This window comes from Myotis brandtii, unplaced genomic scaffold (genome assembly GCF_000412655.1).
Source record: "Myotis brandtii unplaced genomic scaffold, ASM41265v1 scaffold876, whole genome shotgun sequence".
In the NCBI taxonomy this organism is placed as follows: domain Eukaryota; kingdom Metazoa; phylum Chordata; class Mammalia; order Chiroptera; family Vespertilionidae; genus Myotis; species Myotis brandtii.
In genome coordinates this window covers 1646403-1670306 of record NW_005371579.1, presented here as the reverse complement: position 1 = coordinate 1670306, position 23904 = coordinate 1646403, and the positions used below count along the sequence as shown (strand labels likewise).

The window sequence follows — 23904 nt, the reverse complement described above, 5'->3', positions numbered from 1 at the left end:
GTGCATGACATTTGTGAGCTGGGGGGAGGGGGAGTACCTCAGCCCGGCCTGCACCCTCTCGCAATCCGGGACCCCTCAGGGGATGTCCGCCTGCTGGGGAGTGGGCCTAAGCCTGCAATCAGACATCCCCCGAGGAGTCCTTAGTACTGCCACAGAGGCAGGAGAGGCTCCTGCCACTGCTGCAGTGCTTGCCAGCTGTGAGCCAGGCTTCTGACTAAGCCGTGCTCCCGCCGTGGGAGCGCACTGACCATCAGGGGGCAGCTCTTGCGTTGAGCGTCTGCCCCCTGGTGGTCAGTGCGCATCATAGCGACTGGTCGTTTCACCACTCAGTCGATTTGTATATTAGGGTTTATTATATAGGATATATAAAATCTGTTACATATACCTGCAAATTTTTTTATTTTTTTAATATATATTTCTTGATTTCAGAGAGGAAGAGAGAGGGAGAGAGATAAAAACATCAATGATGACAGAGAATCATTGATTGGCTGCCTCCTGCACGCCCCACACTGGGGATTGAGCCCGCAATCCAGGCATGTGCCCTGACCAGGAATCATACCGTGACTCCTGGTTTATAGGTTGATGCTCAGCCACTGAGCTGTGCTGGCTGGGCTCTGCAGGTATTTTGATAAGCAAATTTTAAGTTCTTATAAAGTCCAATTTACAAAAAGATTGTTCTTATGGTTAGTCCTTTCTATGTCTGCTCTTTAAAATCTTTGCCAACCCCAGGATGATGATGATGATAATGTCCTAATATTTCTTATAGAAGCATTACAGTTTTAGCTTTTCTGTAATCCACCCAAACTTGATTTCTGAGTGGGATGAGATAAGGTTCACTTACCCGGTTTTCCACCATTTATGAAAGCATTTTCCCCAATGAATTTGGAGGCTCTGCTGGCACCAATGGTCTGTACACACATGGGTCTACTTCTGGGCTCTTTATTATGGTCCACTGATGTTTACCTTTACAGCACCCTGGTTACTGTGGCTTATAAACGTCCTAAAATCAGGTACAGGGAGTCCTCCTGCTTACATTCTCTTTCTTATGATTGCTTTGGGTATCCTAGCTCCTATTTTTTTAATACATTTTAAAATCAACTTACATGAAAAAGTCTATTGGAATATTGTTTGAGATTACATAAAATTTATAGCTCAGTTTGGGAAGAACTGACTTCTCAACGATACTGACTTTTCCACTTCATGAACGCGGTAGAGGTCTCTACTTATGAACTCTACTTTCCCTCAGAGATGTTTTATGATTTTCAGTACAGAGGTGTTGCACCTGTTTTGCTCAGTTGACTCCTAATAATTTCTTTGGAGGGGGGTGATATTTTAAAACTATTTTCTATTTCATTTTCCATTTGTTTGCTAATAGCATATATCTTCCAATTATTGTCAATATATTGACCTGACGAATTCAATTATTGCTTCTAGTCCTTCTTTACAGATTACTAGGATTTTCTATTTAAACAGTCACATCATCTACACACAGACATCTTTATTTCTCCCTTTCCAATCTTAAAGCCTTTTATGTCTTTCACTTTTCTTATTACAGTGGCTAGGACCTCCCCTGCGGAAGAGAAACGAAAGCGGACACCTTACCTGGTTCCAACTTCGGGGGGACATGCTCCATATCTCACATTACAGTAACAGGAAGTCAGCTGCGCGTTCTCTGTAAATGTGCGTTATCAGATTGAGACAGGGCCCTGGTAGTCTCAGCTGGCTGAGAGTTTTTTCCATGAATGGCTGCTGGATTTGCCAAGTCATTCTCTAAATTGATTGAGAAGATTATGTTTTTAAAAATCGTTTATTTGCTTCATGTGGTGACTTCCGTTGGCTGATTTTCAGATGTGAAAGCAAACTTGCAGTCCTGGAATAAATTCTACCTGGTCACTGTGAATCCCCCTTTGTATAGATTCAACCTGGTAACACTTGGTTAAGGATTTCTGTGTCCATGTTTATGGGAAATATTGGTCTGTAATTTTCTTTCTGGCGAAGTCTTTGCCAGGTATCAGGGTGACGCTGACCTTACAGAGTACATTGGGGAGGGTTCCCGCCTTTTCTGTCCTAAAAGGGTTTATGTAATATTGGTATTTTTTCCCCTTAAATTATTGGCAGAAATCAACAGCAAAGCTGACTAGGGCTTATTTTCTTCTTTGTTGGAAAGGTTTTAATAATAAACTAATTCCCTTTCATAAATCTCTTTATATTATCTGTTTCTTGTCATTTCCATTGCCAATATGAGATTTCAAGCAACTTGTCCATTTCATCTTAGCTGGATTTCATTGGCATAAACTTGTATAGTGTTCCTTTATTATCCTTTCGTTTTTCTGTAGAATATGTCGTGATTTTCCATGATATTCCTGATAAAGCTAATTTGTCTTTTCTCTCTTTTTGAGTAATCTGTGTATGAAATCTATAAATTTATAAATTGTATTAATCTTCTAAAAAAACAACTTGTTTCCTATTTCACTTATATCTGCTCTTTATAACTTCCTTCCTTCTCCTTACTTTGTGTTTAAGGGTTTAACTGGTTCTTTTTTCTAGACTAGGGGTGGGCAAACTTTTTGACTCGAGGGCCACAATGGGTTCTTAAACTGGACCAGAGGGCCGGAACAAAAGCATGGATGGAGTGTTTGTGTGAACTAATATAAATTCAAAGTAAACATCATTACATAAAAGGGTACGGTCTTTTTTTTTTTTAGTTTTATTCATTTCAAACGGGCTGTAGTTTGCCCACGGCTGTTCTAGATGCTTGAAATGGAAATGGAGATCATTAAGTTTATACCTTTCATCTTTTCCAATATGAACCCTGAAAGCAATGCATTTCCTCTATGAAATCTGACACGTATTTTCATTATTGCTCAATTCAAATTATTAATATCTTCATTATTTTTTTCTTGACCCATATGCTATAAAAACATGTGTTTAATTTTCCAATGCCAGTGCTTGCAGACATTTCATTGTTATTACTTTTGATATGATTCATTGGTGACTAAGGAACATAGTCTATAAGGCTTTAACCCTTTGGCTTCTTTGACACTCATCGAGATTAATGTGTTAGCTCAATAAGCTCTATCTTGATGAATGCGCCACAGGCATATGCACTTGAGAAGAATGCGTGTTTTGCAGTTGTTGGGTGTAATGTTCTATAAATATCAATTAGGTTGTTGTGAGTCAGGTTCCCGCGCCAGGAAGCTGCCTTTGCCTTGGTGATTTGCAAGCAGGAAGTCGACTGGAGAGCAACCCCATCATTAACTACTGTGGGCAAGTATGCAAAGCAGAAATGGGCTGAAAGAGGGCTTGACCCACAGCAGAATTTTAAGCAACTCTTATTAGGAGCACGGAACTGGGGCGTCTTTCCCAATTTCCTCATTTTCCAGCTTCTCTGTTAGCCTGTGCTCGGTCCACTGGGTTGTCAGACCAATAAAAACGCGCCTTTCTGTTGTGGTTGCGCTGCTCGGTGCCATGTGGGCTGGGAGTGCTTTCCAGGAAGAGCCACATAACTGTGGATCTCACTTAGTGGTTCCCTTCTGTAGTCTACCTATTTTTTGTTTCTCTTCAGGAACCTCAAATAGTTCCTTTCAAACATTTTAGCCAAAGTTTATAATTATCACTTAGGAGAGAATCAGAACCACAGAAGCTACTGAGTCACTAGTAGAACAGAATCTCTTTCATTTTTTAAATACTAGGTAGAAAAATACAACAGTGTTAGAATTGGAGGGACCTGCCCAGCCAGTGTGGCTCAGTGGTTGAGCATCGACCTATGAACCAAGAGGTTACGGTTTGATTCCTGGTCAGGGCACATGCCCGGGTTGTGGGCTTGATCCCCACTGTGGGGCATGTAGGAGACAGCTGATCAATGATTCTCTCATCATTGATGTTTCTATCTCTCTCCCTTTCTCTCTGAAATCAATAAAAATATATTTTTAAAAATATTGGAGGGACCTGAGAGATTATTTAACAACCCCTTCTTTAGGAAATCTGGTCAACCTTACACTGGTGGGAATTCCCCACCCTCAGAAGCACCACCTCATTATCCTTTGAACAACTCCAATGTCAAAGTCTCTTCCTGTAATTCCTCCCCACTTCAGGCCCCAGGGGAGCTCAGTCTGGTAAAGGAAAGCAGATAATGAACAAGTGAAAAAGTATTTATGAATGAGGATAAGAGTTAGAAATACACAGAGTGCTGTCACAGAGATTAAAATGGGGAGGGGCAGGGAAGGCCTCTCTAAGGCTTCTCTGACACCTGAAAAACGAGGGGAAAGCTAAGTGGATATGCAAAGGCCCTGAGGTAGGAAAGAGTTAGGCAATTTGAAGAGTGAAAGGAAGACCACCCCAACCAGGAAACAAGAAGATTTTTACAAGAAAACTACAGGCACGGTGCATGAAATTCATGCAAGGGTCTCAGCCCTCGCAGCCCCGGCTGCCTCACAGCCCCATGGCCCCTCCGCCCTGCCCACTGGTCGTTCCGTAAGGTCGTTCTGCCATCTGGTCTAATTAGTATATTAGCTCTTTATTATATAGGATGTTTAGAAAAGTAAAGACGGGCCAGATCATGAAGCAATCATGCTGAAAATAATTTTTATGTCAATCCAAGTGTGAAAGTAAGCTACTGGAGGACTATAAACAAGAGAGAGGCAATCTAGTCTACCTGGTTACTGTGTGGAAAACACTGGAAGGAGCCAGACAAGTTAGGGATTGCTACCATAATGATAGATACATGCCATCATACATTTGTCCAGATCTACAGAATGGACAACCCCAAGAGTGAACCAGTATGTAAATTATGGACTTTGGGTGATTACGACATGTTAATGTAGAATCATCAATTGTAAAGAATGTACCATTCTGGTGGGAGGTGTTGATCATCGGTGAGGCTATGCATGTGTAGGGGGCATGGGGAATAGGGGAAATCTCTGTACCTTCCCACTCCACAGGTCTTTGAGCAGACCCGAATAAAATGCATGAAGTGACTTATCTAAATACTTAAGTTTTAGGCCAATGGAGTAAAAGAGACCTTTTTGGTACACAGTTCTATGAATTTGAACACATTCGTGTAACCAGGGTACAGAGCAGTCCCATCGCCACACATGGAATTGCTTGGTCATCTTCAGAGTGCTCTGCAGATGTCTACGGCATGGTGTTTCCTGGGGTAACACCTGGATCTTCTACAAAGGTACATGGGATAGGTTAATCCTCAGGGCCTGGCACATTCCTTAGAGTATTAATGGAAGAAGATCAATTCCAGTGATGGAACCTGCCCGCCATCTGCCTTTGCACTGGCTGCCCCTTTGGCTGAAACACTTCCTATGGAACCCCGCATGGCTCCCGCCCTCGTCTCCTTCAGATCTTCGCTCCAGTGTCGCCTTCTCAGCGAGGCCTCCCCTGACCACCCAATGCTAAACCGTCTGGTCCTCTGGATCTCTCCTACTCTGGTCTGCTTGTTCTGTTTTCCGCAGCATGCACTGCCTCCTGGAAACCATATAACTGGCATTTATTTTGCTGCCGGTGAGTCTCTGCTCCCTCTGATAACGTGCAAGCCTCCGAGAACAGAGTTCCTTGTCGGCTTTGTTCACCACTGCGTCCCAAGCACTTAAAACAGTGCCTGGCACATAGTAGGGCTTCAATAAATCTTTGTCATGTAAATCTGTTTAAAAACAGCAGTGAAGCCGAAACCGGTTTGGCTCAGTGGATAGAGCGTCGGCCTGCGGACTGAAAGGTCCCAGGTTCGATTCCGGTCAAGGGCATGTACCTGGGTTGCGGGCACATCCCCAGTAGGAGATGTGCAGGAGGCAGCTGATCGATGTTTCTCTCTCATCGATGTTTCTAACTCTCTATCTCTCTCCCTTCCTCTCTGTAAAAAATCAATAAAATATATTTAAAAAAAATAAATAAAAAAATAAAAACAGCAGTGAAATCAACCCGCCCTCACCTTCTGTTTGCGAAGACTAAATGTGTGATTCCACACAAAAAAACAGCTGTCACAGTGCCTGACACCTCAGCCTCAGCTGAACCAAAACTGAAATCATGCAAAGGGAATATCTAATTTCATCTGCTAGTGAATCTCCTCCCCACGTGAACACACCAAGACATAAATTGTCGCTCTCTCCATCCTCTGCTCAATGAGTGCTGATTTTCTTTTCCCTCACCCACTAGGAAATAGCATTTGGCTAATTAACAGCTGCTAACACCCCTTCTGCACAAGCCAAAAAGTTAAAAAATTCATGGAGACAACATGGGCCAGGCTTCAACACTATATTAATGAGCACAGGTCGCATGGGAGTCCAGGGTGCGCCTGAGAACCCAGAGGCTGGGCCATGCAAGTCGAAGAGCTAAGTACAGTGATGGCAAACCTGTTGGCATTTTGAAAAACCCTAACTTAACTCTGGTGCCATGTCGCATATGGAAATTTTCTGATATTTGCAACCATAGTAAAACAAAGACTTGTATTTTTGATATTTATTTTATATATTTAAATGCCATTTAACAAAGAAAAATCAACCAAAAAAATGAGTTCACGTGTCACCTCTGACACGCATGTCATAGGTTCGCCATCACTGAGCTAAGAGATGCTCACCTTCCTGAATGAAGGTCAATCTCGCATCCGGCGAGGGAGCGGCTCCATCCCCACATACAGACCCGCCGGCCTTCCACCAGCAGCAACGTGAGAGTGTGTGCTGTCTTTGAGGAGGTCAAGTCCACTCACCGCACACCCAGGCCCTGCTCTCCTGTGAGGGCCAACACTGGTTCCCACAGGTGCCACACTGTGGGTCCCCAGGCAAGGAGGACTGGGGCTTGGGAGTGAGGATTTGCGGTGGAGCGAGCCCTCTGCACCAACAGCTCCTCCCCCTTGTTGGAAACTTTGTAGGAAAGTCTCTGAGAGATCGAGATAGGTGGGATTCTTCCATTTATTCGAGACCACCCTCCCCGATCCAAACTACTTTCAAACAGAAATGCCCAAACAGGGTCAAATTAAAGCTCTTAACCTCGATGGTAAAGCAACTAAAACTATGTTAGCCATGAAATAATCGCCCATTTACAATCAGAATGCATAGAGCTCCCCAGGCAGCACGTGTTATCTGACAATCACACCAGCCAAACTGATTCATTAAGACCTTCAACCAAAGGCCATGTCAAAACTCTAAAAGAGGCCCTTGATAACCTCGGGCCTGGAGCTCTGTGACTGCTGTCCATGACAGGCCCTTCAGAACACAAAAAGGTGATGTTTAGTGATGTTAACTTATCTATAAAGCGACCAAACGACTGAATGACCGGTTGCTATGACACGCACTGACCACCAGGGGGCAGATGCTCAACGCAGGAGCTGCTCCCTGGTGGTCAGTGTGCTCCCACCGCCAACCTCCCGCAGTCCCTCCCCCTGGCCAGCCAGCCCCAATTGGCCCCGATTGCCCAGATCGCCAGCCAGGCCGAGGGGCCCCATCCATGCACAAATTCATGCACCGGGGCCTCTAGTTGTAATATAGGCCAAATGTGATTTTGTGAGTATATTTCACAATATTGTTCCTAGGTATTTTCTTCTAAACAGGGTCTGGAGAGATGACCACCTTGGTGATGACACAGAATGTGGGCCACTCTGGACAGCACCCTCCTCTGTGGAGGGTGAGAAGCTCGGCCTCCTTCACCCCTTCATACTCACATCAGTCAGGCTCAAACCCTGAAGATAACATTTCCCTCATTGTCCCCCACTACTTCTCTCCAGTGGCTCCAGAATCCCATCCCATCTCTCTCTGCCCCTCCTTGCCAGGCCACCCTCAAATCTCACAGGTACACGGGCTAGACCCCACAGGCAGGTCTTCCCCACCATCCCTTCCCCACCTCTCAATCTTATGAGATACACACCATGATGAACACCATCTTCTTTTCACAGATGTGGACACTGAGGCCAGGGAGGTAAAGTGACTTGCAAAGGCCTTAAGTCAGGGTCAGCGGTGGAGAAGGGACTCAAACCTAGTGGGTCCTGGGTCCAGTTTCAACTACAGTGTGTGGCTTTCCCGAGACGCGGACCAGATCAGAACAGACAGGGACGGGACACGTGGGGAGCCCAGACGTGACACCAGGAGCCTGCCCTGTCCTCAGGTTCCCCATCGGCGGGACCACAGGTGGAAATCCGATTCCACCTGAGTGGAGGGAGCAGAGAGTGGAAGGGCCGCAGGATTTCCTTGTGCCTATCACAGCTCCTTCTTTCTCAGGGCCGGGCCCAGAAGTCACCCACGAAATGCTGACTTGCACCATTTCAGAGAGGGCCCCACTGCTGGCCTTTTGCATGACTTGGGGGAAAGACGAGGGAGTGGCCAGACGCTCTGCTGCCCAGAGAAAGGCAGACAGTCTTCTCAGGACCACCGTGGCCAGATGTGTGGCCTTAACTTCCAGTCTCCAGGCTGGATGCTCCATGACATCTGCTGGACGGAGGGAGGGAGTACGCTAGCAAGGACTAGAAGCCAGGAGAGCCCACATGGAAGTATGATAACAACCATGAGGATGATGGTGTTGGTGGTGGTGTCGGTTACCATTTACCAAAACTACTTGAGGAGCCAGGGGCTACACAAGACCGGCCTGTTGATGGTCCCCAACCGTCACAACAACCCTGCCCGAAGTGCTATCCCCCCACTTCACAGAGGAGGAAACTGAGGTCCAGAGAGGATAAGTAATGTGCTCTGGGTCGACCTGTCATTATAATCACAGCTTCTCCAGGCGCTGCTCTAGGCACTTGATACATATTCACTCATGCCATCCTTCCTCCAGCCTCATGAGATGCGTATGCCGTTCCACCGGCACTGCACAGAGGTGGGCACCGAGGCCCAAGTCGTGCTGCTGAGAAGTGGCAGAGCTGCGATTCAAACCCAGGCAACCTGGCTCCGGCGGGCACGGCCCTAACCACAGGCAGCGTGCCCCTCCGCGGTGCTAGGATGCACACCCAGGTCTGCATGGGGCAGGGCCTACGGATCTCCCATCGCCTGCGATGCCTCGGGGCTCCATGAGCCTGGACTCTGTCCTCCTGGCACAACTTCCCGTTGCTCTCCTACAGTCCAGGGCTGGTTCTTCCTTCTGACTCAGCTCCCCCTTCTCCTCTGGAGGCTTCCCTGACTGGGATGCTCTCCAACCAACTGGGACGAAGAGAGCTGCTCTGTGTCCCTGCAGAGCCCTGTGCACCTGCCACTGTGGGCTTGGGGGAGGGGCCATGTCTGGCTTCAGACTCATTGAGTTGGAGACAGAGCCGGGCACCCGGGGTCAAGGAGAGATGCCAGCACTGCCAAGGTCTGGGAGCCAGACGGGGCGTTCCTTTCTCCTGGATCAGAAAACACATGGAGCCAATTAAGCAACCTTCCCCCTAGAGCAGCGGTTCTCAACCTGTGGGTCGCGACCCCTTGGGCGGTCGAACGACCCTTTCACAGGGGTCGCCTAAGACCATCCTGCATATCAGATATTTACATTACTATTCATAACAGTAGCAACATTACAGTTATGAAGTAGCAACTAAAATAATTTTATGGTTGGGTCACAACATGAGGAACTGTATTTAAAGGGCCAGAAGGTTGAGAACCACTGCCCTAGAGACAAAGGAGACCTTGGGAGGCTCGCTCAGGCCTAGGATGTACCTGAGGATGCAAAGGAAGGGCCACACTGAGGGGACACACCAGCCCCCTGGAACACCTGAGCGGAGCGCTGACAGGTGACAGAGAGGGGTAGAGAGAGACAGAAATACGGAGAGAAAGAGACAAAGAGACAGAGAGGAGAGAGAAGACACACAGAGAAAGAGAAAAAAAAAGACACAGAGAGATAGGGCCTGGGAGACAGACAAAAAGAGATAGAGGTGGACAGGGATTAAACAGAGGGAGAGAAAGAGGCAGAAAAACAAACACACACAGAGGCAAGATCAGAGAGACAGAGAGACAGAGTGAGATAGAAAAGGACAGGGAGACAGAGAAAGACAGAGAGAGACAGAGAGACAGGAAGACACAGAAAAAGAGAGATGGAGAGATACAGAGACACAAAGAGAGGACAGAGAGATAAAGAGACAGACACAGGCATAGAGGGAGACAGTGAGATAGAGATAGATAGATAGATAGATAGATAGACAGACAGACAGATAGACAGACAGACAGAGAGGTGGGGAGGTACCACTGCTGATAGATAGATAGATAGATAGATAGATAGATAGAGGTGGGGAGGTACCACTGCTAAGACCAGGCTGTGAGCACTGCAGCCATCAATCTTATCACCTCCAATGCCGGGCCTCCTGCCTGAGCTTCCACAGGCAGGCAGCCAGCCCAGCGGTGCTTCTAGTGCCCGGGTGCCACCTAATGAGGAACTGAGCAAGTTCACCCTGGAGGGCAGCGAAGCACAGCTCTTAGGCACCTTAAATGTATCATGTCCTGATTTCCGGCCATCTCCCCGACCCCACACTGCGCCTTCCCACCCTCCCATCTCAGCAGATGCCCGCCTCAGGCGTTAAGCTGGAAATGTGGGGAATCCCATTCCTCCTGTCCAGCCTCCCACACTCGGGCATCGACTTCTCTCCAACACAGCCTCCAGCCCCGCTACTTCTTCCAACCCCACAGTCGCCACTAGAGTCCAAACCAGCGTCATCTCTCACCTGGACCAAAGCGGAAGCTCTCCTCGGGCCTCCCTGCCTCCCCATCCGCTCCCCTGACACGCCTGGGCCCCGCCTGGCTGCCCTTCCCCAGGTTCCTCCAAGTCAGAATTCCCACTACACACTGACACCCCTCACACGTCACCTCTTCAGTGAAGTCTTCCCAGCTCCTGCAAGGGTTTCTCAGGCCGTGGTTGACCAATCACCAATGCGAGTGATGTTGGTGCTCGCTAACCACAGGCCGCCTACTTCGGGGATGGGAGCCTAGAAAGCTGCATTTTTAAGAACCGGCTGATTCTTATACACACTAACATGTGAGAGTGGCCGCCCAGAAAGCAGGCCCTGCAAACCTTACACTTTATAATTTCTCCATCAACTGTGCTCCCCCAATTCTTTCCACATGATCTCTGCAAGCATACCCGGTCATATTCCAGGTGAACTGCTTACAGTAAAATTCCTCTCACTTCACTGTGAGCTACTTGAGGGCAGAGACCATGCCTAAATTATACTTATACTGGAGGCCCGATGCACGAAATTCGTGCAAGAGTAGGCCTTCCTTCCCCTGGCTGCTGGCACCAGCTTCCCTCTGGCACCCAGGACCCGGGCTTCTCTTGCAGCCCTAGATTCATCCGGAAGGTCGTCCAGAAGGATGTCTGGTCTAATTAGCATATTACACATTATTATTATAGATTCTCAGCCCCTCCAGCAGTTTTGTCATCCTTGACTCCTCTTTTCCCTCACATTCTACACCCATCCATCACCAAGCTCAGACGGCTCTACTCTCAAAGGATTTGATTTTGACCACTTTTCACCTCTTCCACATGAATGACCTTAGTCCAAACTGCCATCATCTCTCCCCATGGACTCCTGCACTAGTCCACTCACCGATCCCTCTGCTTCCACCATGACCACTGCAGCTCCCTTCCCACACAGCTGCCAGAATGTTTCCTTAAAAAAATAAATTACATATTTACAAATCACATATTCAAGAAAGCACTGATACCCAGAAGACATAAAAATACTCAAAACTCAACAATTAAAAAAACACACACAAAAACAATTTTAAAAATTGGGTATTAGACCTGGACAGATACTTCACCAAAGAAATTACATAAGGGTGGACAATCTACCTGCGCAAGATATTCAACATTGTTAGCCACTAGGGAAATGAAATTTAAAACCATGGTGAGATACCACTAAACTCTTTGAATGGCTAAAATAAAAAATACTGAAAATGCCAAGTGCTGACAAGGAAGCAGAGCAACTGGAATTCTCACACACTGTTGATGGAAACACAAAATGATATAGCCACACTGGAATTGAGTTTGGCAGTTCTTATAAAGTTAAATGTAAATTTGCCATAGGTCCCAGCAATCCCAACTCCTGGCTGTTCACAAATGTTTATAGCAGCTCTATTCATAATCATTAAAAGCTGGAAACAACTCAAATGTCCTTCAAGGGGTGAATGGATAGACACACTGTGGTATATCTATAGAATGGAATACTAACTAGCCAGCAACAAATGTGAATGTTGATACCCACAACAACATGGATGAATCTGAGAGATAGTGGGCTAAGGAAAGAAGCTAGTTTCCAAAGTATGATTCTATTGATATGGCACTCTCAAAAAGACAACACACTAGTGATGAAAGTGACTAGGTGTCAGATGTTAGAAGTGGGGGCTTTGTGACTATAAAGGGGCAACAGAGAGAGGTTTTTGGGTGATGGAACCATTCTGTGTCCTCATTGTGGTGTTGGTAGTCCCACGAATCTATACATTTGTTAAAAGTCATAGAACTGAACACCAAGACAAAGTCAATTTTACCGTGTGGCAATTTTAAAAAATCAAATCAATTAAAAGAATAAGCCGAAGCATGTAAGCTCTTTCCTCAAAACCTCCAACTTAGAACAGAACCCAAACTTCTCCCCACAGCCCAGGAGCCTCCACCAGACCTGGTTTCAGGTACCTTTCTAGTCACATTTCAAAATCCTCCTTCTTATGTCCCTTTACCTACCCCGAGGCTCACTCACTGTTCCCTCTGCCTGGAATTCTTTTCCACAGATATTTCCAAAACCCCTTCCCAAACTTCATTCGTGCTTCTGCTGAAATATTGACTCCTCGGAAAAACCTTTTTTAACTGACTTTTCTATCATGGCATCTTCCTATGCCTTTGCTATTTCATTTTTCTTCATGACACTCACGACTAACTGACATCACACAATGTCTCTGGTTGATGGTTACTTTCTATTTCCCCACCAGAACACAGATCCACGAGGACAGGGATCCTCTCGGGACTCTTCATGGATACATCCCCTGCTCCCAGGACACGGCCTTTCACAGGGTAAGGATTCCCATACATACCTGTTAAATGGATTCATGAGTAAACCCCAGGGATGAGCAGTCAATGATGACATTCCCAAGGCTCTGAGCTTAGAGCCATACTTTGATCACCTGCCCACTTGGTCCCTGAGTAGAGCAGCCCCAGGCCAGAATATTCAATTTGCTATTGGTGCTTTGAAAATGGATTCAGTTCCACATCTCCCGTCTAAGTGCTGCTTTTTCCCGTGCTGGGATAGGTACCTGGCAGGAGGATGAGCTGGGAAGGGGGCAGGGTTGCAAGCAAATGCATTCTTAGGGTAACCCTCACAGAGGGTTACTGAGGGTGAGTAGGACGCTATGGAGAAGTGCCCCTAACCTGGGCAAGGAAGTTTGCAGTGAGACAAAAGACAGAAAAAAAATAAATAAATGGGGGAAGGGGACCTACCTCTATGTCTCTGCAACACTTTTCCAAGGTGGGCAGATACACTAGCATGTACAGAACACCTGCTCTAAATGTTCCAGACACTCTCCAATGGTCCTCACCCACTCACCCTTCAAGGTAGGTTCTACTGATTCCATTTTCATAAATGAAAAAGCCAGGCACAGAGAGGTGATGTAGCATGCCCAGGGTCACACAACGACAAGGAGCGTCTGGTCTTTTAAACTCGGGTGTGTGTAGCTTCCAACCCCATTCCTTCTCCACTTCAGATTTTAGCAGCAATATTCAGGGGCATGAGGGTGAGCACTGGCCAGAGGGATCAGAGGACCTGCCAACCTCAAAGAGGAAATGCCAACCTGGACACGGGGACCGGCTCTTCTCTAAAACTTTTCAAAGACCAGCACAGACACGTCGGCTACGGCAGGATGCTGACCACCTTCCAGCAAGCACGTCCTGAGGATCCACTCTGCAATAGTTCCCGAGCTCAGGGCTCCCACATAACCCTGTCCTTTCGTTCTCATCACCGTTAAAAACCCTGTGAACACGGATGAAGGCACCCAAGCAGAATGGTCTAAACCAGCCGTGGGCAAACTACGGCCCGCGGGCCGGATCCGGCCCTGGGCAAGTTCCTTAGCCTCTCTACCTCAGTTTCCTCATCTGGAGTGAGGGTAATAATAGTGTCTACCTCACAGGGCTACTCTAAACAGTGAGTTGATGTATTGTAAACATAAGATATATGTCAAGAGCTTTGACACAATAAGCATTCTTTATGCATTAGCCATTATCATTATTCCTATTACAAAGGGGACTAGATTGTCCCCTGCTTCTAGGGGCAGACAGCAAATAGGCAAATTCAATGCATTGTGCTCAGTGCTGAGCTGTGATGTCAGGAGTGGGGCGTCTCCCCTGGCTGTGAAGGATGAATCATGTGCTTTCCCAGGAGATGGTGCCTAAGCAGATGAGTGTACTTGCATTGCAATAGGAATTAGCAATTCTCCCCCTTTCTGTAAGTGGAAGTGCAGATTTTTAAATAATGTTATATGTAAATATGTGTTCATTTTTAGCAAGTGCTTTTAGGAGCAGATCTGTTAAGGCACATCCTTACTTGTCCAACACTGTAGATTACATTGTTTTGTTATCTAATCCTATATACTGTGTGACACCAAAACAACCATAGTCTAAAGCAGCTGTGGGCAAACTACGGCCCCCGGGCCGGATCCGGCCCGTTTGGAATGAATAAAACTAAAAAAAAAAAAAAACGAACCCTTTTATGTAATGATGTTTACTTTGAATTTATATTAGTTCACACAAACACTCCATCCATGCTTTTGTTCCGGCCCTCCGGTCCAGTTTAAGAACCCATTGTGGCCCTCGAGTCAAAAAGTTTGCCCACCCCTGGTCTAAACCCTGCAAGCAAGTGAGGAACCTGAGAATCCCCCACCCCCCACTCCATGCCAGTTAGAAATCCGACAGCTGCCTTAAAGACAGAACAGCATGAAGACCCAGACAACTGCAGAAAGACTTTCTTTTGCTCTTTCCCTTTTAAAAATCACCGTTCAGGGTGGCATACCCAAAAATCAGGTATAATGCCATTTGGGGGCAATTAAACTATTTTCACAGGTATTTTGGGCTATGGATGATTTTCACATTGTACTACAGCTTTGGAACCTAAAGGAGGAATAAGCCACAGCTTGGCAAGGCCCCAGGCCTCCTGGCATGTATTCCTTCTTGACAGATAATCAAGAAATCTCAGGTCTAGACAGGATGCCAGGGGCTCCCAAGTGCTGCACGTCTGATGACAGGGCACAGAAGGTAGACTTTTCCCATGGGACAGCTCCACCACCTGCACACTCTTCCTTGAATGGTCTGCTATCTGCTCCCCTCCAACTCTACCCATTGCCACTGGCTTTGCTCTCCCACCCTGCAGAAGAATTGTAACTCCTCTTTCCTATGACGATCATTTGAATATTTGAAGCCTGGTATTAGGATGATTCTTTCTTACCATTATAGGGGTCAAGAAAAAGGTGGAGAACCTGCACTGTGCTTTTTAAAAATATATATATTTTTAATTGATTTCAGAGAGGACGGGAGAGGGAGAAAGATACAGAAACATCGATGATGAGAGAGAATCATTAATTGGCTGCCTCCTGCCTGTTCCCCACTGGGGATCAAGCCCAAAACCGAAACCAGGCATATGCCCTGACCGGGAATCAAACCTGGACCTCCTGGTTCACAGGTCAATGCTCAACCACTGAACCACTCCGGCTGGGCTGCGCTGTGCTTTTGGGTGATGACTGGATGTTTTTTTTTCTTTCTGGGTGGACATCTCTGCACATCCACGACAGTGACAGCCACCTCCCTAGGAGGCAGCTCCACAGATGGGGTAAGTTCCACATTTTGTTGGCTGTGGCCTGGAAACGTGCAGCTTCGTTGGGAAGACAAAGAACAGAGACCACGTGTCGTGTGGCAAGTGTTCTTACAGTGGGATGAGTTAGGTGCCAGGCACAGGCAGGGAGGACGGGTGGGGCCTCAGCCCACCCACTAGGAAGGACTGCTGACCTGTGAGCTTGAACCTCATGAAACACAGGTTACATCAGAGGCCCCTCAAGGAGACTCCAGGTCTCAGAGGCGGCTTGCTTAACCACCCACTGTCATGTCCCAGACGCCTGCCAAAGGCCAGGTGTCCAGCAGGGAGCTGTCCAACGAGTCTTACTCTAATCCTTTGGCACTTCGAAGGGGCCTGAAGGTGAGAATAACTCAATCAAATGGTCCCAAAGCTCTCAGATGAAAATTTTCAAAAAACTCATTAACAACAATACAACTTCAAACACCTAAGACCAGGAGTCGTGGTCCCCATCCCCTGTGGTCCCTCAGCTCCCTGAGTGACATGGAACAGGTCCCCTAACTTTCTGGGACCTCCCTTTTCTCAGTGATACACTGAGGGGCCTGGAAGGTCCCTTTTGGACCCAGGGTTCCCTAATCCTCTTCTGTCTCAGATGGTAAACTGGATAATCTGGCTGAACTAGTCAATCCTCCAACCAGTGCATGATTTCCAGCAGAAAGAAGAGCACAAAGGAAGCAAGGGAGGTAAGATTTCAGCTCCAGCCCTTCCATTATCCTGCCATGTACTGCCAGCCCAGCACATGGTCCTGCACCGGTTTAGATACCAGTGTCCACATTTACCAAGTGATGATCTCGGGCAAGTCACTGAATCTCCTCCAGCCTTGTTATGCACATCTGTAGAGTCAGATTAATCCCACCTAATCCCAGGGCTACTGGGAGGGAGAAGTCCACTAAAATGTGTACAAGTGCCCAGCACCCACAGGACACGCTGCCTGTCCCCCTTATTCATTCTTCACCCACCCAACCCACTTAATCAACAGACTCAGTTTCCAGAGGCTTCTTGCAGCCCACAGCACAAGACAGACAGAGCTACAGGGGCTCTAAACGCCAGCCAGTCCCACTCCCTCCTCCCTCTGTGATTGACAAAGGAGGCGTGGAGAGGCTCGGTGACTTGCCCCAGGACCCGCAAGCTCTTCAGCAGCAAAGCCTGACCCAGAACACGGGGCGGCAGACCCCATCGGTCATATGAGACACAGAGAGAACCTGTCCCTGAGGAAACTGGGAACTCCCCAGGTATAACCAAATTCTGAAAAATACAATGAAACAGAACTTTATGTTTTTTGGAGGGCTGCAAGAGAGAAGTAGCATCATCGTTTGTCTCTGAGTTACCTGTGAAATAAAGGTCAGAGGTTCTTGCTAGCAAGCAGCCTCCCCCAGTTCCTCGGCTCCCTGTGCCCCTCCCCACTCTGCTCCTGCAGTTTACACCCTGAGGCAGACATGCTTGCACCAGGATCCTCTCTGGGGGAGGTGAGAAGTCTCAGCCGGGAGCAATTGGTCCCCCACCCATCAAACACACCTGCACTGTCCACCATGCAAAAGGAACTCCCCTCCCAGACCCTAACAGCTCCAGCGGGAGACAACTAGGAAGGTGCTCACATTCATGAAGGCCCAGGATTACGCCAGGGTCAGGGACCGGAAGGCCCCTGCAAAGACATGATCAACGCCGCTGAGACCACTCAGGTGTTTCTGCAGGAAACCCAGGCCAGTGCCTACCACGGGCGGCTCTGCTGCGCGGGAGCACTGAAGGGGGAGCCCAGACAATGTAAGGAGGGGCCTGGGTGGCACTCCCTCCTGTTCCAGCAAAGCCCGCCTGTCAGGGAGCATTTGACAGAGAGCGACAAGAGCATGCCTGCTCATAGCTCCTGGCAGCACACTCCCAGCAGGCGTCTCCCAGAGCTCCGAGAGCCCTAGCCCAAGCCTCACCTGGTGCCGTGGAGCAAACAGACCCAGAGAGGGAGACCCTGGTGCCCAAGCTCCCACCGCATGCCTGGGCAGCCAGGGGATACAGCCAGCGCCTGACCTTCCTCCTGGAGCTATTTCCTTCCAACTGCCCCCAGGCTCCCCTCTGCCAGGCCCCCTCCCTCTTCCCAAACCCTGAGCTCACCTCCAGGTCTGAGGGTCCCGCCAGGTTAAACAGCGCTCAGAAGCAGGTGACAGATTAGCAACTTGTCCAGGAGGACCCCTGTAAGGCCGCAGCAGCTGGGCCCTGCCTGTCCCCAGTGGCAAGGGGAGACTGCAGTGCCCAACTTTGCAAGGGCTCTCTCTTCCCTGAGCGATCTTCCTCCTGCACCCCCTCCTCCCCCTCCCGGTCCTCCTCCGTAGTACTATGGAGACACGTGCTCTGCTGGGGGGGAGGCGAGGAGGGAAGTGCAGCTGTGTATTGGAAGGAGAGAGGCAACAAATCTGCTGCCCTGTTATATACACTCACACCTAGCAGGCGAGGAATGGGGGAAAATAGCTCTATCTGCTGCCACAGAATTATTAACCCGTGCACTCCAGCTCTGCTCCTCAGGCCGCTGAAGCCAGAGAAACAATACACTTAACCAATGGAGTGCCAGCCAGAGACATTACATCATCAGCCAGCACCGTCATTGGCTAATAATTCCTAGAACCCCAGTCTGCTTCTAGGTGCTTAACCCTTTCACATTCGCCATAGCAGGGACTCTAAACCAAGGTTCCTGGACCTTGCTTTTATCAGGATCATCTGGGGGTGCTTTCTAAACATACAGATCACGCAGATTCTCCAGGGGGAGCAGGATACCTGTATTTTAAATAGTGTGCAGAGTGTGGGGAACCACTGGTCTATGAAACTCTTCCAACAGGTAAATGAGATAACATTTTTCTGAGCATGTATGAGGACCTCCAGCCCAGTACTTTACAGTATCATCTCATTGATTTCCTACACTGAGCAGTAGACGTCATTGGCTTCGTTTCACAGGTATGAAAAGTAAGGTTCAGAGAGAATAAGTCCCTTGTTCATGGTTCTGGAAGCCGGGCTGTCTGCACCCTACCTGGCTACCCCATTCGAAGCTCCCACTTGAAATCAAACCCAGTCATCTTTTCTACCTATTGCCTCCAGGGTTACAGGAAGTATAGACCCTGTCGATGAATTGTAAAACGCCAGGGACCTGTGAAGAACTGGGGGGTGAAGAGAATGAATTCCCACAGGAGGGAGTCAGGGATCGCGAACCCTCCGGAGAATCATTCTCTTTCTCAGACTCAATCCTTCTGCTGCAAATCTCAACTTGGCTGTCACTTTCTCTAGGAAGCATCCACTCACCCCCAAACCCAGGACAGATGCCCCTGTTCCAGGCTCCGACGGTCCCTGTACCTGTTGGCTACAGCTGCTTGTGTACCTGGTACACCCCACAAGGGTAGAGCCAGTTCCACCTTCTCCACCAGCATCTGCCCAGAACAGTACCTGCCACATGTGAGGACTCAACCAGGACTATAGGAGGCAGGTGGGGAGGAAGAGGGGGGAGGGAGGGAAGGAAGATAGGAGGAAGAGAGAGGAGACAGTGGAAGAAAAAGGGATGAAGAAGGGGAAAGGAGGGAGGGAAGGAGGGAGGGAGGGAGGAAAGGTCTTTACTGAAGTTCGAAATGGCATCATGCTGAGATGGGAAAGGTAAAGGCCTGGAAGCCAGGGACCCCATATGAATAAATGACTGACCTTGGGCAAGTTCATTTTGGGGTCAACTGAAAATGAGGACCATAGCATCTTCCTCGTGTGTTTCAATGGAAGAATGAGCCAGGCTGGAATGTGCTCCTCTACATTCTCTCTCCCTCGGTCTCATGCGTTTTGTCAGCTGGCTTCTGATTGCTGACAAATCCCGCATGTGTCTCTCCAGCCCAGACTCCACCCACCTCAGGTTCCATGTTGAGATCTTGAGCATCTCCAAGAAAGCATTTGAATTTTCTCCCCTAACTCCAACTTGCTCCTAACCCAGCCTCCTCCACTCTGTGACTGGTGCTCCCTTCCACCCAATCTTTTTTTTTTTTAAATAAGTGAGGTGACATTCATATAACATAAAAGTAACCATTTTAAAGTTAATACATTCATAATGTGTGCAACACCACATCTATCAGATTCTAAACATTTTCATCACCCCAACAAGGGAAGGGGAACCCACTTACCCTTTAAGCAGTTAGGCATCATTTATCCTTTCTCCCCAAGCCCGTGGCAAACCATGAAACACCAATCCATTTTCTGTCTCTACGGATTTACCTATTCTAGATATTCTATCAATAATAATAAAAGTGTAATATGCTAATTAGAGCAGACATCCGAACGACCTTCCAGACGTCCTTCTGGATGACCTTCCGGACGAAGCTGGGGCTGTGAGGGCCAAGGCAAGCCACTGTGGCTGCGAGGACCGAGCAACCTGGCACTGACCACCAGGGGGTGGCACGGAATGAAGGAAGGCCCCGGCCAGCAGCTAGAAGGCCCCAATTGGCCCTGATCGCTGGCCAGGCCTAGGGACCCTACTTGTGCACAAATTTCATGCACTGGGCCTCCAGTTTCATATAAAGGGAATCATACACTATGTGATCTTTTGTGATTGACTTCTTTCATTTAGAACAGTGGTTCTCAACCTTCCTAATGCCATGACCCTTTAATACAGTTCCTCATGTTGTGGTGACCCCCAACCATAAAATTATTTTCGTTGCTACTTCATAACTGTAATTTTGCTACTGTTATGAATCATAATTTAAATATCTGATATGCAGGATGTATTTTCATTGTTACAAATTGAACATAATTAAAGCATAGTGATTAATCACAAAAACAATATGTAATTATATATGTGTTTTCCGATGGTCTTAGGCGACCCCTGTGAAAGGGTCATTCGACCCCCAAAGGGATCATGACCCCCAGGTTAAGAAACACTGATTTAGAACGTTTTTGAGGTTCAGATGTAGCATGTATCAGCAGCACTTCATTCCTTTTATGGCTAATATTCCATTGTGAGTTTGTACCACATTCTGTTTAATCCATTCATTTGTTGATGGACACCCAATGTTAAACCAAAAGACAATCCTTGATCCTTCCCTTTACTCTGTACCTCAAGTCTAATGTATCAAGTCCTATACATTTGACATCCAAACTATAGCTCCAATCCTACTTTTCTCCAATACCATTGCTATGGTGCAGCCAGGACACCAGCATCTCTCTCCTACCTGCAAATCTGTGACAAGATCCCATTCTTCTCTCTACTCCACTCTTTGCCTGGTAACTGTATAAACCAGCTCATCCATTCACCTCTCCTCCATGGAGCTTGTCTCCCAGAGGCTCGACAGACAACAAACAAATACTATAACGCCAGGTCATTACTAGACTTAAAATACTCCAAAGATTTTCCACTGCAGTTTGAGGAAAATCCAAGCTCAGCATGGCCTTCCAAGGACCCATCTACTTCTCCAAACTCCTCTCAGGCTGCTCCCCAGTCACGCTGAGCTCCAGTCCTCCACCTCGTGGTCCTTGAGCAAGCTGTTCTCTCTGCCTCTTGGTCTTGCACTGCTGCATCAATCTTGTCCCTCCGATCTCTGTAAATATCACTCCTCAGACTGACCTTCCCCAGCCACTCTGTTAAGCAGACTCACCCTTCATCCATTTCAATCATTCAATAAATCTGTGCTAAGCATGGTGCTGGGCTCTTGGGATAAAGCAATGTCTGAACTCCTGGAGCCTTCAGACTAATGGGGAGGACCAACAAATGGATGGACAAGTGCCATAAAGGGAGAGTAAAAGGGAGGGACCTGCTTTACACAGGATGGTCCAAAAGGCCTTTCTGAGGAGGTTAGATTGAAACTGGGGGATGAGAGGGACTCAGCTGGGAAGAGGTCCTATTACTCTCTATCTCATCCTGGCTGTGCAATGCAATGTTGCATCCTTCATGGTTTGCTTTTGAAGAAGCAAAGCATTTCATGTCCGTCTCTCCTCATAGACTGTACAGTATTTCCAGCACCTAGGATAGCACCCACCATGTAGGAGGCAGTCAATACTCATTGATTCAATGGATAATCGGATAAATATGAATGTTAGTAAATCCACCAATGAAGTCACTTCAAGAAGCATAATAAATCATATCACTTTGGTATTTGTTGCTATTGATATTGATTTATTGCCAAAGGACTCCTCCTCTTTGGGGTTTTGGAAAACTGGGTTGCCGGTAAAATGAGAATAAAAGCACCTAACGTGGAGGATTACTGGATCACTGGAGAGAATGAACAGACATAACAGGCACTCAGTAACAGGCAGCAGCAGTCACTGTGGCTAATATAACTAAAGGTTCTTTCTTTACAGAAGCTGATGTATTCAACTAAACGCCAAAATCCATTTTCAGACGCAGTCACGAAGTTAAAAGGTAAGAAAAATGAACACTTTAAAAAATGCCTGCTCTGCACCGGGCACAGTGCAAAGCACTTCGTCACTTATCTCATTTACTTCTCAGCCCATCCTTCCAACGGCCTGCCTGGGACAGCTCTCAGCCCCACCTGAGACCACGTGCTCCTTACTCCCCCAGCTGCAGGCAATGCTGTTTCACAGCTCACAGCTGAGTCCACCTTCAGGCACCGTCCTGCTGAAGGGGCACCTGAGGGTATGCCCCTCTCTAGGAATAGCCTGCACCCACTGGCTGGTCAGTGTGGGGCTGCAAAGGCCTGGCCCATGCCCCAGGGGTCAATGGATTCCATCACAGATCAACTCCCCCCTCCCCACCCCAGAGTAAGACCACTCCCCAAGAATCCCCTACACAGGAATCTCAATCTCTTAGTCTTTTTTTTTTTTTTTCAGAGAACCGGACCTATGGCAGGTGGGTCTGATGCTTTCCTTTGAAATCAGAAAACAGGTTCAGAAAGGTTGATCATGTCCCCCGGGCACCCAGCTAAAGCAACTTTCTGGTCTGTCTGACTCCCCAGCAGACCTTGCTCGTTACTACAGCCTGAGTCTAGTAGCTGAGGCTGCGTCTCTGTGAGACAGCGAGAGGAGCCAGGGCGAAGGGAAGGCCAGCAGGTAGGAAAACGGAAGCAGGGGTGCCCTTCACTCTCCTCCAGGGGCCACCCCTGATGACAAAGGCGAGGTCACAGTTTCCAGAAACAACATGAAAATGACCTGCAGAAGCAGGCATCACATGGACACCATCTCCCCGCCCTAATGAATCCGTGGCTAGAAGGCAGGGAGGGGGGGCTCCTGGGCACATGGGGCTTCCTTAAGGGGCCCAGAGTATTTGCAGCCACATCCCCAAGAGTAGCTACAACTAACCAGCTTTCTCCTGCTCCAGTCTCCATCGATTTTCCAGAGCTGCCACAGTGACTGGGTCACTGCATAATTTCCCCACTGCCCTCCCTCATCCCAGGGCAGAATTCTACAAAGTCTAAGGCCACTTTTTAAGGTCCGTGCATGCTTTTGCCCCCTGTGGTGTTGACAGCTAATTTCCTACCCCAAATAGGCCCCCATCTTACTTGGTTGTCTGACGCAGGACTATCTGGGTACTGAGCTTTCCACTTTCTTTATCTTTGCACAAGAAAATCTATCTGGACTCCCTGCCATCCCATCCACTCCCAACACACACAGCTTTCAGCCAGGAAAATCCTCCTGCTCCTCTGGTGCCCACACAATAGTCACCTCCTCCGTGAAGCCTTCCTGGCTTGCTCACGGTCCTCCTCTACACCTCAGTTCCCTGTATTCCAGTGCACTTATACCTGCTCCTCTTCTCGTCCTTCTTGGCCCCACGAGCTCCTCCAAGGCCCTTCTTCGCGCCGCTAGGGCTTACTTAGCACAGTGTCTGGCCCACAATAGGAGCCCAATAAATGCTGAATAAATACACGGGGCGCTTGGCAGGGAAGCAAGCGCTTTGAGAGGATTTTCCTGCGCCCCAGGATGACGAGGAACAGGAAATAGCATGACAAATCTGACCCCGAGCCCCAGGGCAACAGGCCAGAAGGTTCTAAAGACCTACGCGGAGCAGAGGGACCGGTCGCTGAGGTCCCCGACTCCCCGCAAGCTCTTCCCCGGGCCCTGGCGCGGGGTGCAGATCATGCGAGGAGCCGCTACGCAGAGCCGCTCTGGCTCTGCATTCCCCGCACATGGACCCGTCGATCCTAGGGACGGGCCGGGCCGGGCAGCAG

The 23904-nt window shown here is 48.1% G+C and overlaps 1 protein-coding gene across 1 annotated transcript in view; it reads right to left on the bottom strand.

Annotated features, from left to right (window-relative positions):
• Window positions 1–23794, bottom strand: part of LOC102250214 (synapsin-3) — a gene marked incomplete at its 3' end in the record, with an annotated part of 79383 nt that extends 55589 nt beyond the window's left edge. The window contains exon 1 of the mRNA XM_014532297.1: window positions 23736–23794. The remainder of the gene's footprint in view (window positions 1–23735) is intronic.
• Window positions 23795–23904: the final 110 nt, after the last annotated feature.